General features: G+C 33.7%; 1 protein-coding gene, 1 long non-coding RNA gene and 1 other non-coding gene across 4 annotated transcripts in view; 1 reads left to right on the top strand and 2 right to left on the bottom strand.

Annotated features, from left to right (window-relative positions):
• The window catches only part of LOC118192073 (uncharacterized), a 544392-nt gene that overhangs the window by 446557 nt on the left and 81668 nt on the right, over positions 1-16167 (top strand). The window lies entirely within an intron of this gene.
• The window catches only part of LOC118182984 (uncharacterized), a 137601-nt gene that overhangs the window by 103336 nt on the left and 18098 nt on the right, over positions 1-16167 (bottom strand). The gene's annotated exons all lie outside the window — the stretch shown is intronic.
• TRNAT-GGU (transfer RNA threonine (anticodon GGU)) lies at positions 11768-11839 on the bottom strand. Its single transcript has one exon. It is a non-coding gene; the product is annotated as a tRNA-Thr (tRNA).

Consider the following 16167-nt stretch of genomic DNA (forward strand, 5'->3'; position numbering starts at 1 on the left):
AATTAAATACTGACTGTTTAATAATTATTTAGGATTAAATATTTCAAGTTATTCATTTTTAGTTTATATATAACCTAACTGACTGAACCCTTAAAAATGTTTATTAACAATAAAAACATGAGTTTTTACTTTTGTTTTATTTATTATGTTATATTTTAAACACTACTACTCAGACTTAAAGGAAAAATAAGCTGTTTTCACAAGCATCCTATAATCAGCCTATAAAGGACGTATTTTTCAACTTTGTATATTTTTTAGTGTGTTGAAGAAGATGGAAGTGACACACAGAATCTTTTCTTCTGATAACGACACACTTCTCCTCTCAAAACGTTTGCCCTCCCCTGCTCTAAAGGGCGACACAAAACAAAAATATTAATTTTCAAAGCCAGGGCTTAATTTCTAAAATCTAAAGTGCCAGAGACCTTTGGAAAGTCTTCAGGAAGAAGAGGGAAATAAATAAATAAAATAGCCAATAAAATTAGCAAATGACTAATAATTAAGTAATTAAATTAAAATTAAAATTAAATCAAATATAAAGATATAAATAAAAATTTAATAAATTATTGCATTCATGATAAACGATTAAGTAAAAGAAATAAAACATTGGCTCTCATCTTATTTGGAGCTCCGGCCGGACTTACAATACCATTCAGAAACTAAGCAATTGCTTAACCGGCCTCCGGCTGAATTACAGCCCTGAATATACGATATAATATACTATTTAAAGGCATAAGAGGGGGGAAACATTCTTTTTCCAGAACACTAATGAATAAAAAAGTAAAACAATTAAAGCGACACTAGTGAGAATATAGGGAATGCTGGAAATAATATAAAAGTATGGAAAAAATTTTAATGGAGATGTGTAGCTTCGAAAACAAAGAACAGTCCTATGCTTACCGATTGCTATGGCCTGGCTGTTAAGAGCATACAATTTTAGGTGTCAAAAATTTGACTGGGCAGAAACTTTTACCACCGAATCCGATCCGATAACAACATGAGAACAAACGTAAGGTCTGCGAAAATGACAAATTTTGTCTCCGTATTTGGTTACACGTTCTACAGAGCTCTTCAGTGAGAGGTCATTAGCGTTGGAGGTGCACGACCAAGATAATAACTTTTAGTAATTTCGGGGAAAACATTTTACCCGCTCTCATAAATTCGTTGTACTACCCGGAAAATAAGACTTTGACTTGTGGATGGGGAATTTCTTTCCTTAAAATTGTTAACACCTCCGTCCATTTTGCCCCAGAGAAAAACAGGCATGCATTGGTAAGTTATAATCGATTTTTAAAGCATATTTATTTTTAAAGTACAATTTTTTCGGCTGAAACTGTGTTCCATTTATCTAAAAAAGTGCCGGAACCCTTTTATCTAGAGATCCGTTGCACTCCGGATGGAATATTCATTTACCTCAGAAAACCGGAGTCGGGCGCCGGTGGGTTTTCAGCGTAATTTAAGCTCTGTTAGAAGCACTGGTAGTTTCCAAGCATTGCCAATGTTTTTGATTGAAAAACCACGTTACGAATGGGAATGAAGTCAACTTAGAAGCAAAAGTGAACGAAAGTCTAGAAAAAATAGAAAAATGGGTAGGGAAGTCAGTGTTGATAAAATGCTCTCTGACCATTTATAACTAAGATTGTGTACGAACACATTAAGTTGGATGCGAGTTCAGAGTTTGAGAAATTTCCTGTAGCCTTAGAATATACAATAAATTCCTCAGTGAGAACATCGATTCCCCGTAACTAGTTATATCGTCTTCAAACGATAGTGCAGATACTTGAAGTGCTATATTTGGGGAATGTTATTGGTAAAATACAAAGTTCAAACTATCTTAGAGTTGTAAGATATTTTCTACTTCTTTACCGCATGCCTTCGTTGTGTAACTGGATACATATCCTGCTGCAAATTCGGAGGAGAAATTTCGAATCCATGCGAGAGCGACAAAGTTCGAATTGGAGGAAAAAGTTCGAACCCATGTTCATTTTTAATATCTCCTGCTTCGAAAACCCTATGATTCTATGCAGCTACGATTTAAAATATACAGAATTAAAGCTTGATTATTTATGTGAACATTGTTAATTGTATTGAAATATGCTTTTGAAACGTAAAGAAGAATTGTTGTCATTTCGCTCCACTTTCGAAACTTCCAACTTACAAAACTTAACAGCATTGTTCTTCGCGTGTGAGCCCCTGTGATCCACTGATTCAGTACAGCCGTAAACGCATTAGAACTTTTTGGGCCAGGAAACATGGAAAGTCAACGATGTCTTAGCCAGGATTCGAACCATGAAGTTTCCAATAATAGCTAGATGTGCTATCAGTTTCAACACGGCAACACAAACTGGAAGATGATATAATTTCTGAGGAGATGGCCTCAAAGTAAAATTTAAAGATTGTGAAAGACAACAGTCTAAATTAATTATTCCCAGAACAAAGCGTTGACAAATAGAGAAACAAACTGTCACCTTTTTAATGAATTTCTAACGAATAGGTTTACTTGCCTTATTTATTTAAAACGAAGTCCACGAAGACTGTTTACCAACACGAATTTTGACAGAGAGCTTCCCCAGGAATCAAATCCACTGATCTTTTTACTTTCCCTTTCAAAAGATCTTTAGAATAGGCAAAGTTTAAACTCCGTATTTCTTATCTGAAATTGTTCAAGACTAATGTAAAATATTGTCCTCTGAACATTATATTGTCCTTGGAGTATTAACAAAAGACACGTTATACAGAATTAGAAATTAAGTAGGTATGTGTATACATACCCACTATGTAAATACGTCTTAATTTCTCTATTTAACAAAGCTGTGTTTATCAAAACTTTTAAACGAACTCATTGTCACTAAACGAAAACTCTAATGTTCAACTAATAACTAATTTTTAATAACCAACTTCAAATTTTTAACAACAAAAAATTATCTATTTAAATTATTTATATAGAGTTTTATCTATTAAATTTATAACTAATAAAATAATTTTTGAAAAGTTAAATTTATTAGAATAAATCCTTAACGAAAAATCCGATTTTAAAATGCGCTCTTTTTAGTTTTAAGGTGCAGAATGGTGTGTTTGCAGTCACAGAAGTAAAGTAAAAAATGTGCATGTAAACATGAATGTGTGCATATAAAGAAAATGACTTTAAAAAGGTATAAAATATCTGAAAATAATCATTTATATTTTCTAAAGATTACACTCAAAAGTTTTATCATTTTTTATAACTATAAATTTTATTTCAATTCCTCTTATCGAGAAAAATCAAACAATTTATTTTCCTCATAAACAAAAATACAATCAACTTCCGTTTCTTATAACATTCGATTTTTCTCCCTTCTAAAAAGTATCTTGCTGTAACCAAAAATAATAATAATAATAATACTTGACAGAATAAATGTATCTGATAAAATTCTTTTGAGATAGAAATGACATCCAATAAAAATGGAATAGAGAGATAGATAAAAGTGACAGTCACTGCTAGACATTATTTACTTTTAGACATGTATAGAATTCTTCTTTCCCTCCCTTCACCTCAAAAAGTTATTTGAATTTTAAAGACTTCAATATATATTTATGTGACTGCACTGCTTATGTCGAATTTTATTATTTACTCCCAGTAAAGACGCATCAAGAATTCCATAAATCTTAGCAAACTATGGATCCAGAGGCCACTTTTCCTTTCTTCCATCCCATCCCTATTTTCTGTGGAGAAATTTCTAGATATCAGCGTTCTGCTAGATTTAAATTATTCATTCTTGTGTTGTGTTCTAGCATGAAGTAATATCCAGCCTTAATTTTATAAAAATTAGATTAGATTCTTCGCACTTGTACATTATAACTGCCGCTTTGAAGGCTTTAGATATTTTGCGGTATTTTCCAGGAAATTTATCTCAAATATTTGTTCTTCGTAGAAAGATATAAAAACTTAGGTAAATGAATGGGATACAAACAAAAAAGAAGAAGTTTGTTTTCTAAGAGGTGACAAAAAGTTGCTCTATTTTTGTAAGGTTGTTTATAAATTTGAAGAACACAAATTCTTCTCTTCGGCAAGAGCAAAACTGAGCAAACATCTTTCTTTCAAAGCTTTTTTCTGCAGCAGAGTCATCTTTCTACTTCTCCCCTGAGGGAGCTGCTTTCCCCTTTCTCGACCCCCCGCTTTGTAAGGCAACGGAAAAGTCGCAGCCAAAAGCCATGGGAATCGAAGTGACTACCCTGAAGGGAGGGGTTGGAAATAAAAGAGGGGTAAGAACTCAATAACTCCCTTCCTCCCCTCGCTGAAAGCTTAATGGATCTAATCGAAGGGGGATCTGAACGGGAAAAACTTTTCCCGAAGCTGCTGCAAGTTCTTGTTGCAGCGTTTATCCGGATTTCCGGGAAAAGACGACCGGACCTTTCAGTACGTATGAACTCCACTTTTATTTTTTTTTTTAAAAAAGCTTGTATGTAAGCTGCGGTAAACTAAAATATTTGAAATTTTATTTCTTGCCTTTTCACGTAGAAGTGATTTTGTGAGTAAAATATCCTGTGATTCGTAACAATGGAAAACGCCTTCTCTGCAATGCCGGGTGTTCATTCACATTAAAAGCAAAACTAAAAGTTATTGCAATAAAAACAAATTCACAAACTGTTTTTGAAAAGACTCGTCACTAATAGGCAGAAGCCGATTTAGAAAATACACAATTTAGTGAAATCAATAAATTAAAGCAATAAATCTGAGTGAAAAAAGAAAACTAAAATCAGTTAATCTAGTTTGTTTCAAAAAATAAATAAATAAATAAATAAAAAATAAAAAATAAAATCTGAAATGTTTCAGATTTTAAATTACGTCCAAAGGGGCGTTTTTTAACATTTTGTGTGTTACCTTCCTTTATTAAATATCATGTTCCTCGCACTTAAACCATAAGATCCAGTGCAACAGCAATATCGCAAAATAGTTTTAAAACGAGCATATCTTTAGAATTTCCGATACAGAGACTCACGCGCTGCAGATAAAAATGTTTTTTCTGCACAACGTTGCCATTGCTCGCTTTGAAATCCTTGAGTTTGTTAATCAAAAATTCGTCAAAGTTTTAAAAAATAGGAAATCGATCATAAAACAAATTTCAAATTTCAAATTTAGTCTTCCACATGCTCATATTCGTTGGAGGATTACGTTATTGAAAATTCGATGACTCTAGGTACCGTTATTTTATGACAATGTGAGAAATATACATACATTTACGCAGATTTTCATTATTTAATTTCTTCAAATATAATGCAGGACTCTAACATTTTATGGCAACAGTTTGAAAAGTGAACCGACATTTATCCGTCCGACGCAAAATGCCAAAACGAAACTAATAGTCCTTCGGGATTCAAATCCCTTTGGACTAAAAACCCTTGTGAGGATTTATCTATTTATTTTTGACTAACAAATGATTTAAAATATTTTTCTGTCGCTCTCCTTTTCATCTACACTTTTCATGACAGAATGTTAATGAGATAGCGAGCGTTTATTCAGATTGAGGAAGAAATAAGTGCTATTTAAGTGAAGGTTTCACAAGTTTATTTTAGAGCGTGTTCTGCCTATTTGAGGCCACGTTGTTACCGGGATTAATAGCGATTTGATTCTGTGGCGTTAAGTGCTTCTAGCCATTAAGCTTGTCTCGCTTGTTTTCTAAAAACCAGAGCCTTCTTGCAAGACTTGAAGACAATTCTTCTATAGCCTTTTTAGAGCTTGTTAATGTAGGCATCGTAAGCATACTAGACACTATAACCTAATGACTTCTTCCCTTGAGACACTTTTATTAACTGTTTTTCATTGCGATACTAATTAATTAATATTAATATTTTATGACTAATATATTGCTAGAGTTTCTTCCATCTGCTATGAAGCTGCTTTTCTAAATTATAAGTCATTTTCACTATTTTAATTATTAGCCCGCAGGGCGTTAGCCCAGAAAGGCTATTAATTTCGTTATGGCATTTTGCATCGAAAACTTTAAATGTCCGTTTCACTTAAATTCTTTCCACCAAATATTACTGTCCTGTGTTATATTTAAAGAAGTTAAATAATGAAGAATCTGCGTAAATATATGTATGTTTCTCGCATTGAGATAAAACAACGGTAACGTAATCCTCCGCCGAATATGGGCATCTGGAAGCCCTAATTTGGAATTTGTTTTATTATCGATTTCATATTTTGTAATACATAAACGAATTTTTCATTAACAAGCTCAACGATTTCAAAGCGAGCAATGGCAACACTGTACGAAAAAAAAAAAAAGTGTATCGGTGCGAGGCTGTGTATCGGAAATTCTAAAGGTATGCTCGTTTGAAAATTATTTTGCGACATTGCTGTTGAATTAAATTTTATGGTTTAAGTGTAAAGAACAGGATATTTAATAAATAAACGTAACACACCAATCGTTAAAAAAAAAATAATAATAATAATAATAAAAAAATCTGAAATGTTTCAGATTTTAAATTACGTCCAAAGGGGCGTTTTTTAACATTTTGTGTGTTACCTTTCTTTATTAAATATTGTGTTCCTCGCACTTAAACCATAAGATCCAGTGCAACAGCAATATCGCAAAATAGTTTTAAAACGAGCATATCTTTAGAATTTCCGATACAGAGACTCACGCGCTGGAGATAAAAATGTTTTTTCTGCACAACGTTGCCATTGCTCGCTTTGAAATCCTTGAGTTTGTTAATCAAAAATTCGTCAAAGTTTTAAAAAATAGGAAATCGATCATAAAACAAATTTCAAATTTCAAATTTAGTCTTCCACATGCTCATATTCGTTGGAGGATTACGTTATTCAAAATTCGATGACTCTATGTACCGTTATTTTATGACAATGTGAGAAATATACATACATTTAGGCAGATTTTCATTATTTAATTTCTTCAAATATAATGCAGGACTCTAACATTTTATGGCAACAGTTTGAAAAGTGAACCGACATTTATCCGTCCGACGCAAAATGCCAAAACGAAACTAATAGTCCTTCGGGATTCAAATCCCTTTGGAGTAAAAAAAAAAAAAAGATCCCTTTGGGCGTAATGTAAAATATAAAAGCTTTCAGTTTTTTTTTTTTTTTTTTTTTTTTTTTTTTCAATGTTTTTAAAATGTCTAATAGGTTGCGTAAAGTGCAGAAAATTCATATCACATAATGCTTTTGTTTGCTTTCTTAATTGCCGTTTTCTTAACAGTGATAACAAACTAAATTATAGTTACTTTATTTCAAACATCATAATACTTTATTTTGTGTAAAAAGGAGGCAATTTTAGAAGTTCGAAAAAGCAATGGGAAATAATTATTCAAAAAATAGGAAGAGAACTCTTTTTATTAACGGGATCAAATTAATATTATAGAATGCGTTGCCTTAGTAACAGAACTTATGACTAACGGATTGTAGTAGCACTGTTGTAATTGCCTCTTAAGTTAGAATAAAGATATTATGAATTTTAATAAATGTATGTCCTTTTTAATAACCGTGTTTTATTAATCTTCGCTTTGCACTCATATGTTTGTGCATAAGTATGTATGCTTGTATGTTCCTTGCATTAAGGAAAAACAGCGGCAACTAGAGCAGCCAAATTTTGAACACAGGTAACCCTCCAACCGAACATGTGCACCTTGAAGCCCGAATTTCGAATTTCAAATTTCATTTTTATTTACTTCGTATTTTGTGCGTATTTAATTAACTTTTGATTAAAAATTCAGGGATCTGAAAACTTTTATGTTGCCGCTCGGAAAAGCATAAGGTATTTATGTATCAAATTTAATTTAAAAAAATTGGGGGAAAGCTTTGCCACTCGGCAAAATGCAATATATTTGTCTTTCGAATTTAATCGCACTGTGGGGAAACGATGGTAACTATTGCCACCAAAACCTTTGGCAATATCAAGAAGGAAGACAAACACGTCAGCGTAAAACTTAAAAATTAGACAAAACAGAAACTTTATATTTGGCGTAGTTTATTTTTAACTTTTTTTTTTTTTTTTTTTTTTTTTTTTCGTCGACAGTGTTTTTATTAAAAAGCTACGCTACACATAAGGTTACTCTTTCTTTCGCTTAAATTTAACTTCTTGCATTATTTTACTAAAATTAATGAGACATAAACCATAATTCGAATTCAAATAAACATAAATTTTCTTTCTAATAGTTTTAATATAACAACGACGATAAAGGTTATTAATGCAATTACCGTAAATATTTAGGTATTTCAGAACTTTCAGCAATTATTGATTATTTTCCTTAAATGGCTTTGTTGCATTTTTATACAGATATTTCATGGAAAAATGCACTGTCTATTTTTGGTTGAAAATTTATACTTAATTCACCTTTGAATTTCATATTACATATTTCTTCAATAATACGTGTCCATATGTAAAATGCAGATACTTGCAATTTGTACATTTTAGGACACAGAAATTTTACATACTGTAATATTTCAAAAAAGGCTAAACACGAAATAATTTTTGCTTCAGATCTGATAAATGGAGCAGTTTGCTTTGTAGAGACATTAGGTATTTTTTTGGAAGAAGTGAAAGATCAGCAACGCTTTTGCGGGGAATCTAACCATGAACCTCTCAGATACGCGTCGAGCGAGCAGAGCACTACACCCCGAAGACACGGTAAAATGGCGGGAGAAATACCTTATGTACTCCCCCTTTAAAGGGCGACTGGGGTTTTAGGGGACCCAATCGCCAAAATCTGGGTGTGGAGAATTATCATCCATTCCCTTTTGGTTATCCATTATTTCCCTTTTGGTCCATCCATTATTTCCCTTTTCGTTCGGGTGCCACTGTAGAGACATTAGGACTTTTTGAAAACCGGAGTCGTGAAAAATGAGCAACTTCTTCACCGGAAATCGAACCACGGACTTCTGGAATACGCGCCAAGCGTGCAGACCACCACACCACAAAGGCATGCTAGGAAGGCGGGAGAAATACTTTATATTATAGCTTAAGGGAAAGTTTAATTTTGCAAATAAAATGCATATAGAGAGTGAATTCTTTCAGCGATTCTGTAAGAGTATAGGAGGCTAAAATGGAAAATGATTTAAACCGAAAAGACCTTTTATCCTACTGGTGTGAAGATCGAAATCGCCATCGGTTTTACGATTGCAGTGACAGATGATTGATAACATTTATAAAATCCTTTCTACTCGGAAGTTATAAAAAGAAACGAGTGGTAAAATTGATTGCTTTCAGTAAGACTAGTCCCAAAATTGTTTTTAATCTTTTTGGACAGTAAATAATGTTTGGGACAAAATTCTTGAGCATATAAGGCATTGTTAAAAAACTCTTAGGTGACAGAACATTGTAAAGATTAGGGTGGTCGTGAAACTTTGCGTGTTTTTCTGAGAAAAGGAAGTCCATGTTTGAATCTGGACACTTTGTCACAATGATAATGAAATAAATGTGATTTATTCTGATACAAGCATAATTATAAGAAGGCCAAAATTTTGAAATTCGAAACTGTAATAGCAAAATAATTCTTCAAAATCTGGGATAAATTTCCAGTTTTAATTACTTTGGACTTGACTTGATGCGCATCATATTTAAGCAACTATAATTTTCTCTGTCTATAAGACTGTTGTTCTTTTTGAAAAGCAACGTTTTAAAAAGTATCAAAACATTTCTTAAACAAAAATATTTCATAATAATCTTTTCAACTTATTCTTCAAGAATGACATCAAACCGTTATTATACATTTATATACAACAAAAGTTAGCCATCGAGATCATTTTGGTAAATTTTCTATTTGTCTTTGAGGAATATGGCTGAATATCATAAAAAAGAGACGACATTATTTACTAAAGTTGACTTCAGAACAACCCACATAAGCAGAAGACTGGAGACTACAGTTAATCTATAGCCAGGGCTTCTTAAACTTTTTTCAGTCGCGACCCCTTTTTCTAATTGAGATTTTTTTCAGGGCCCCAGGACCCCATAATATTTACGAAAATTTTGTGGGACGCCATAAGCATTGCGCAAATCCGACACACGTGTGAGTGAAACTGTCACTTTTTTCACTTGTTACTGTAATATACTTTTGCAGTTTTAAAGCATTAACTTTCATTTCTAATTTTAAGACATAGGACAACGTGAAAATTTTAAATAAGTAACAAATGAAATGACAGCCACCTTCACGTGCAAAGCAATTAAAATGAACGTTTATATTACAAAAAGAATGCTTCGAAACGTTTTCGTTTTTTCTTTTCTTTATCTTTTGTATCTTCTTGTTTCTTCTTGTTTCTTTCTTATTCTTGTATCCCCCGTATCTTTACCTATTTTCAGATACATTGCGTAAAAATATTTGGTAATTGTAAAATTATTTTAATAAGTAATATAAAAACTGCTGAAACTGCAAGTCTCTCGACCCCCATGGGAGGTCGCGACCCACAGTTTAAGAAACTAGATCTAGAGGAAAGGCAAAATTTTAACGCTGAGCCTAATTTACAGAAAAACATCGACCATCAAAATTTTAAAAATGTTAAATAAGTATTTATACTTGATTCTGGTCTTAAATATTTTTTACGAAAGCAAGCATAAACCTAATTAATTGATGATTAATTTAATCTTAATTCCATTGCTAACTTTAATATTTTTGAAAATTTAACAAAAGAATATGAAATATTATCCTTCTTCAGATAAGTTAAATTATATATAATATTAACTTATTCCCTGCACCCGAGTTTATAAAATCTTTCACCGCACAAAATTTTTAAATGTGCGAATCTTTCATTAATATAATCAAACACAGTTCGTCACATGGTCGACCACTGCACTCTTGGTTTTCATATAATAACTCTTCTTATGCTTTTTTCCGTACTCTAAAATCATACAACCCATTCACTTACAGATATTTTCCTTGAAAATGTTCCGCTTTTACCCCCACCTTCCCTTGCTGCGAAATTTTCCATTTATTTCTTCCTAAAAAGGAGGAAAGAAAAATATCTTTCCCTTCCCATTTTTGGCTCTCAGGTTTTATTTTGTTTTGTTTAATTACACCCTCACTTCCAGCTCTCTGATATATGAAAAAAAGTTCTTTTCCGAGATCTGGAATGATGGAAGCAGACGAGAAGCTTCTAAAGCAGGGGTTCTCAACCGGTGGTACGCAAGAGAAAAATAGGTGGTACGCAAAGAAGCAAAGTATTTTTAACTATTAAATTCAAAAATTAAAACCCCAACATCCTGATTGAGTTTTTTTCCCAACACTCGTAATTTTATGCGAGTTCAAGAGTGGTGGTGGTAATAGTACTTTGTAGTGGTGGTACTGAAAATGTTTAATTTTTGTTTAGATGGTACGGGTTAGTCAAAAGGTTAAGAACCGCAGTTCTAGAGCATTTGCGAGGCGAGCATTTGATTATATTTTACAAATATATGTTCGTAGATCATCCTCAAAAGAAAATAGTAAAATCTTTCCCGTCTATCAGTGTTAGCATACGTAAAATACATCATATCGGTCTTAAATTATAAAGAAAGTTGTCTAATTATTCGAAAATGAAATTCGAATAGTCGCCAGCCGTCATTTATAATAGTTTTTTTATATACATCCCCATCCCAGGTATATTTTATATGACGTTCCCGAGTTAACATACGTGTATCATAACCTTCGCTAGATAGTTTAGACATCGGCATCTGACGTTTCTTTGCTACAGATCAATCAGTGTCACGAGAGAGCGGTGTGCACACCAGGATACCTGGGCCAAAGAGCCCTACCCTTGTAGAATCATTAGGTTAATTGGAAGCAGAAAAGATGAAAAATATGCAACCGCCTTCGCCGGGAATCGAACCACGGACCTCTGGAATACCGGTCCAGCGTGCTACCGTTACACCACGAAGGCACGTTAGGGAAGTGGGAGAAATCCTTTATATACTCCCCCTTTTAAAGGGCGACTAGGGTTTTAGGGGACCTAGTCGCCAAATCCTGGGTGCGGAGAATCATCATACACAACCCTTTTAGTTCGGGCGTCACTTGTAGAGACATTAGGTTAATTGGAAGCAGAAAAGATGAAAAATATGCAACCGCCTTCGCCGGGAATCGAACCACGGACCTCTGGAATACTGGCCCAGTGTGCTATCGATACACCACGAAGGCACGCTAGGGAAGTGGGAGAAATCCCTTATACCCTTTATCGAACAGTTGTAATTTTAATTATGTGCACACTAACAAGATATAATATATCAGATGCCGATGTCTAAGCTGTCTAGCGAAGGTTATGATACACGTATGTTAACTCGGGAACGTCATCTAAAATATACCTGGGTTGGGGATGTATATAAAAAGACTATTATAAATGACGGCTGTCGACTATTCGAATTTCATTTTCGAATAATCAGACAAATTTCTTTACATTTTGAGACCGATGTGATCTATGAGAAATCTGAAAAAAATTCAAATTAAAAATATCAATTGAGAAAGTTAAATTAATTATGGATGAAACCTTTTGACTAGTTAATGTGAAAAAGATGTCGGAGATAAGCATCTGGTGATAGCAGTAAATGCTGGAAATAAAATACATAAACATTATGAGAAAAAGTTGCAAGTCTTTCAGTGAGAAGGAATGTAATGAATAATAATACATGTTACATGGCGTACATATTCAGAATTGCATGTCGTAGAATAAAAAGTAACAAGTAAAGAACAGATGTGATGGCACTGATAATGACTTGAGTGAGGCTAGATTACAAGGTATTGGGTAAAACATAACAAGAAGCAGCAGGCCAATTACTCAGGTGAATTGGATATATACGATGAGGTGCATAATAGTTAATTGCCTACATAAGGTAGTATTTAATAATTTTTTAAAGTTTCTTTTTATTTTAGTAAATAGTATGCTTTAATGCAATAATACTATGGAACAATTACAGGAATTATACATTACTGACATTTTGGCGCGTAAATATTTCTTCGAAGAGGTTAAATAATACAAATAGCTTATCGATAGAGTTTTCTGTAGTCTGAATTTCCAGCATTTTAGCAGCTATTTTCTGGATGATATTGGATAAGGTGTAGCCTCAAAACATGCTATTTAATTCTTTAAGCAATTTGAAAATCTGCGAAGACACTTGATCCCAAGTCGTTAGGTTTCGCAATATTAGTATTTTCTTTATTTACTTCAGAATTGCTATTTGACTCGTTTTTAGTAGTTACAATTCTACACTCATGTCCATAAATTAAGGATAATGCAAAATCAGGCAAAAGAAGAGTTAGAAGCAAAACAAATTTGACTTATTTGTAAAGCTTATTTATTAAACAAAAGGTAAAGAGCAAAAAAAGATGCTGTATGTTCGATATTATTAAAAGAATTAGCGATTTTGTCTCCCTGAAGCAAATTACAAAAAAAAAAAAAAAAAAAAAAAACTATTCATAAAAAACCAATATTACATGGTTGGTATGATTGTTAATACATTGTATGTCTCCCAGACGATGCAATACAGTTCGTACAACGCCTAGGCATGCTGAGTATCAACTTATCGATCTGATCTTGGGGGATATTACACCACTCAAAAAGCAATGCTCTCCGAAGTTCCGGTAGACATGTAGGAGGAGGTTAACGGGCTGCAACTCGTCGGCCAAGCATGTCCCACACGTGCTCTACTGGATTCAAGTCCGGTGAGAATGGTGGCCAGTCCATACGGGTGATATCCTCCAATTGAAGGCATTCGCTTACAATGTTTGCACGGTGAGGATGAGCGTTGTCATTCATAAACACAAATTGTGTTCCCATGGCGCCCCGAAACGTGTTGTTCCAGAATGACGTCCCGATAGATTTCGCTTGTCATGGTTCCAATTTGAACATGCAGGTCAGTCCTGGAACCCAGAATAATTCCACCCCAAACGAGCACTCCTGCACCACCGTAACGGTGTCGTTCAATGATGTTTTCTTGGTGGTAACGGGTAGCTGAAACTCTCCATATGAAAGTCCGGCGAGAATCAGATTGCAAGCTAAACCTGGACTCGTCGGAAAACATCCCACAAGCCCACTGTTGCGGTGTCCACAATGCGACCTGTGCTGTAACGTCTACTCACATTACAATCATCTTGGAATCGTTGCCAAGCCTGGAGATGACCCTCTGGGCAATTCCAAGTTCGTTTGATACTTCCAGTTGGGTTCGCCCACGTCCCAGACAGCCGATAATTCTACCACGTAAAAAATCATCCAAATGCGTCCTTTGTGCCATAACTATTCGGTTATTGCACTGAAATGCTTATAAAGCGCCTGCGAACAATTTTACTTCTTTGCCTGTATTCCTTATATATCACTCTCTTACACTTTCGTCATTGTGACGTACCATCGGTGTCATCTGGTTAATTCCTGAAATTTGCATATGATTCTTGAAGATGTGTGTAGTGATTTTACAGGTAATATATTTATTTTAGAGTTCGATTTCCGCGTGACTCCAAATTATCCTTAATTTATGGACATGAGTGTATTTTGGGTAACACTGGCATAGGAGATACCTGTGTTGACTTGTGTAGTTTTAGTAACAGTTTGGCATCGTTTTTATGAATAGCATTTTTGACATAAGTAACTTTAGGAAATTTCGGACATCTTCTAAAGTTGGCTGTGTGTCCCGTTTCTAAACAGTTGCAGCACTTGACTACATCAATTTTTTTGGATACGCAATCAGAAGTATTGTGCCGACCCGAAAATTTTACGCTTTGTGGTTTTAGCTTGTCTGAGTTGTGGTGGAAAGTGTCGATAATACAAATTAATCACAGACTTAAGCGCGAAGTTATTCCTGTTTCTCGTTGGCAATGTAGTAGTGTGATTACTACAGAAGTAATTTAAGGAAGAATTTAAGAAATGTAAAATCTAAGAGGTCGTGTATATGAAAAACTTTCTTTCATTCTCATTTCAAGTTGAACTGCGTATGTTAAACTGAATGAAAAAATATGCATTTCCTTAAAGATTCATATATGAATGCATGTATGTGTGTATGTTCGTGTGTATGCGTATGTCCATATATTATATCCACTAAACTGAGGGGAAAATAGAATCACTTTTTAATTTTTTCCGAATTTAAGAAAAACACGTGTGCAAATTTTGGTTAATGTACATTGTTGAATCCCTTTGATGCTAGTTTACTAATTCTGTAAGTTTCATCACTGATTATTGCGATGTTTGTACGTTTCGTGTCAAAATAGTTTTCTCTGAATACTCCCGAAAATCAAAAATGCATGGATTTTTTAAAAAAAGTAAATAAATAAATAAAATAATAAATATGAAAATTTTCAGATTTTATATAATATTAACAGTGTACATCCTGCATTAAGAAAAGCAGTGGAATATCCGAGAACAAATGTTTGCGTAGGAGATTTGGACATATTTACTGACGGTTCGGGTTATGACAATGGAGTTGGTGCAGCATATGTGGTTTATTTGTTTGATATAGAAACAGACCACGGCAAAATTCGTCTTGAACCTTACAATTCGGTTTTTCAAGCCGAATTGGCTGCTATCCTATTTACTCTCAAATGGATTGATGAAAACCTAACTGTAAAGACATATAGCATATATTAATATATATAATGACTCGTTATCTGGTTTGAAAGCACAAGCAGATGTTGATAACACTAATATTTTGGTCTCATATGTAAGAAGTCTTCTTTTAAAAATTGAGAAAATACATAAAGTGAAAATGAACTGAATAAAAGCCCATATTGGTGTTATAGGCAATGAGAGGGCCAACATGCTAGCCAAAGAGGCTGCTACGGGTAATGCCGGGGATGCGTTCGATATTCAAGCATCAGAAAGAATTGTTATTGGTAAAATCAAGGATTTCTAAAGAAAAATGGAACATTTCGGAAAAAGGGAAGATTATTTGTTGAACTTTGAAGTTTCTGAAATGATGAGAATGATATGTGATTTTGAATGCAATCAAATAATTCCTGGACATGAGCGCTTCTCTCTGTACCTGAAAAGATTTAATTTGCAAAATAATAGTCTTCATAGCTTTTGTAGTGCTGAAGGCAATGCGGAACATTTCGTCTAAGACTGCATGTTAGAGAAAAACATGGTAGCACAAAGGAATTCTATGCCGCAATAAAGAGTTTAGATTTGCAAGGGATTTGATGAACTTTATAAATGGCAACAGAGCAATATTGGGAATTTTGGTTTCATGTTTTTAACTACATCATACACTCTTTTTAAAACTCTGTTGCGGT

The sequence above is a fragment of the Stegodyphus dumicola genome, chromosome 10 (assembly GCF_044657685.1).
Source record: "Stegodyphus dumicola isolate Sdum_Otavi_A_Nest chromosome 10, ASM4465768v1".
Taxonomy (NCBI): domain Eukaryota; kingdom Metazoa; phylum Arthropoda; class Arachnida; order Araneae; family Eresidae; genus Stegodyphus; species Stegodyphus dumicola.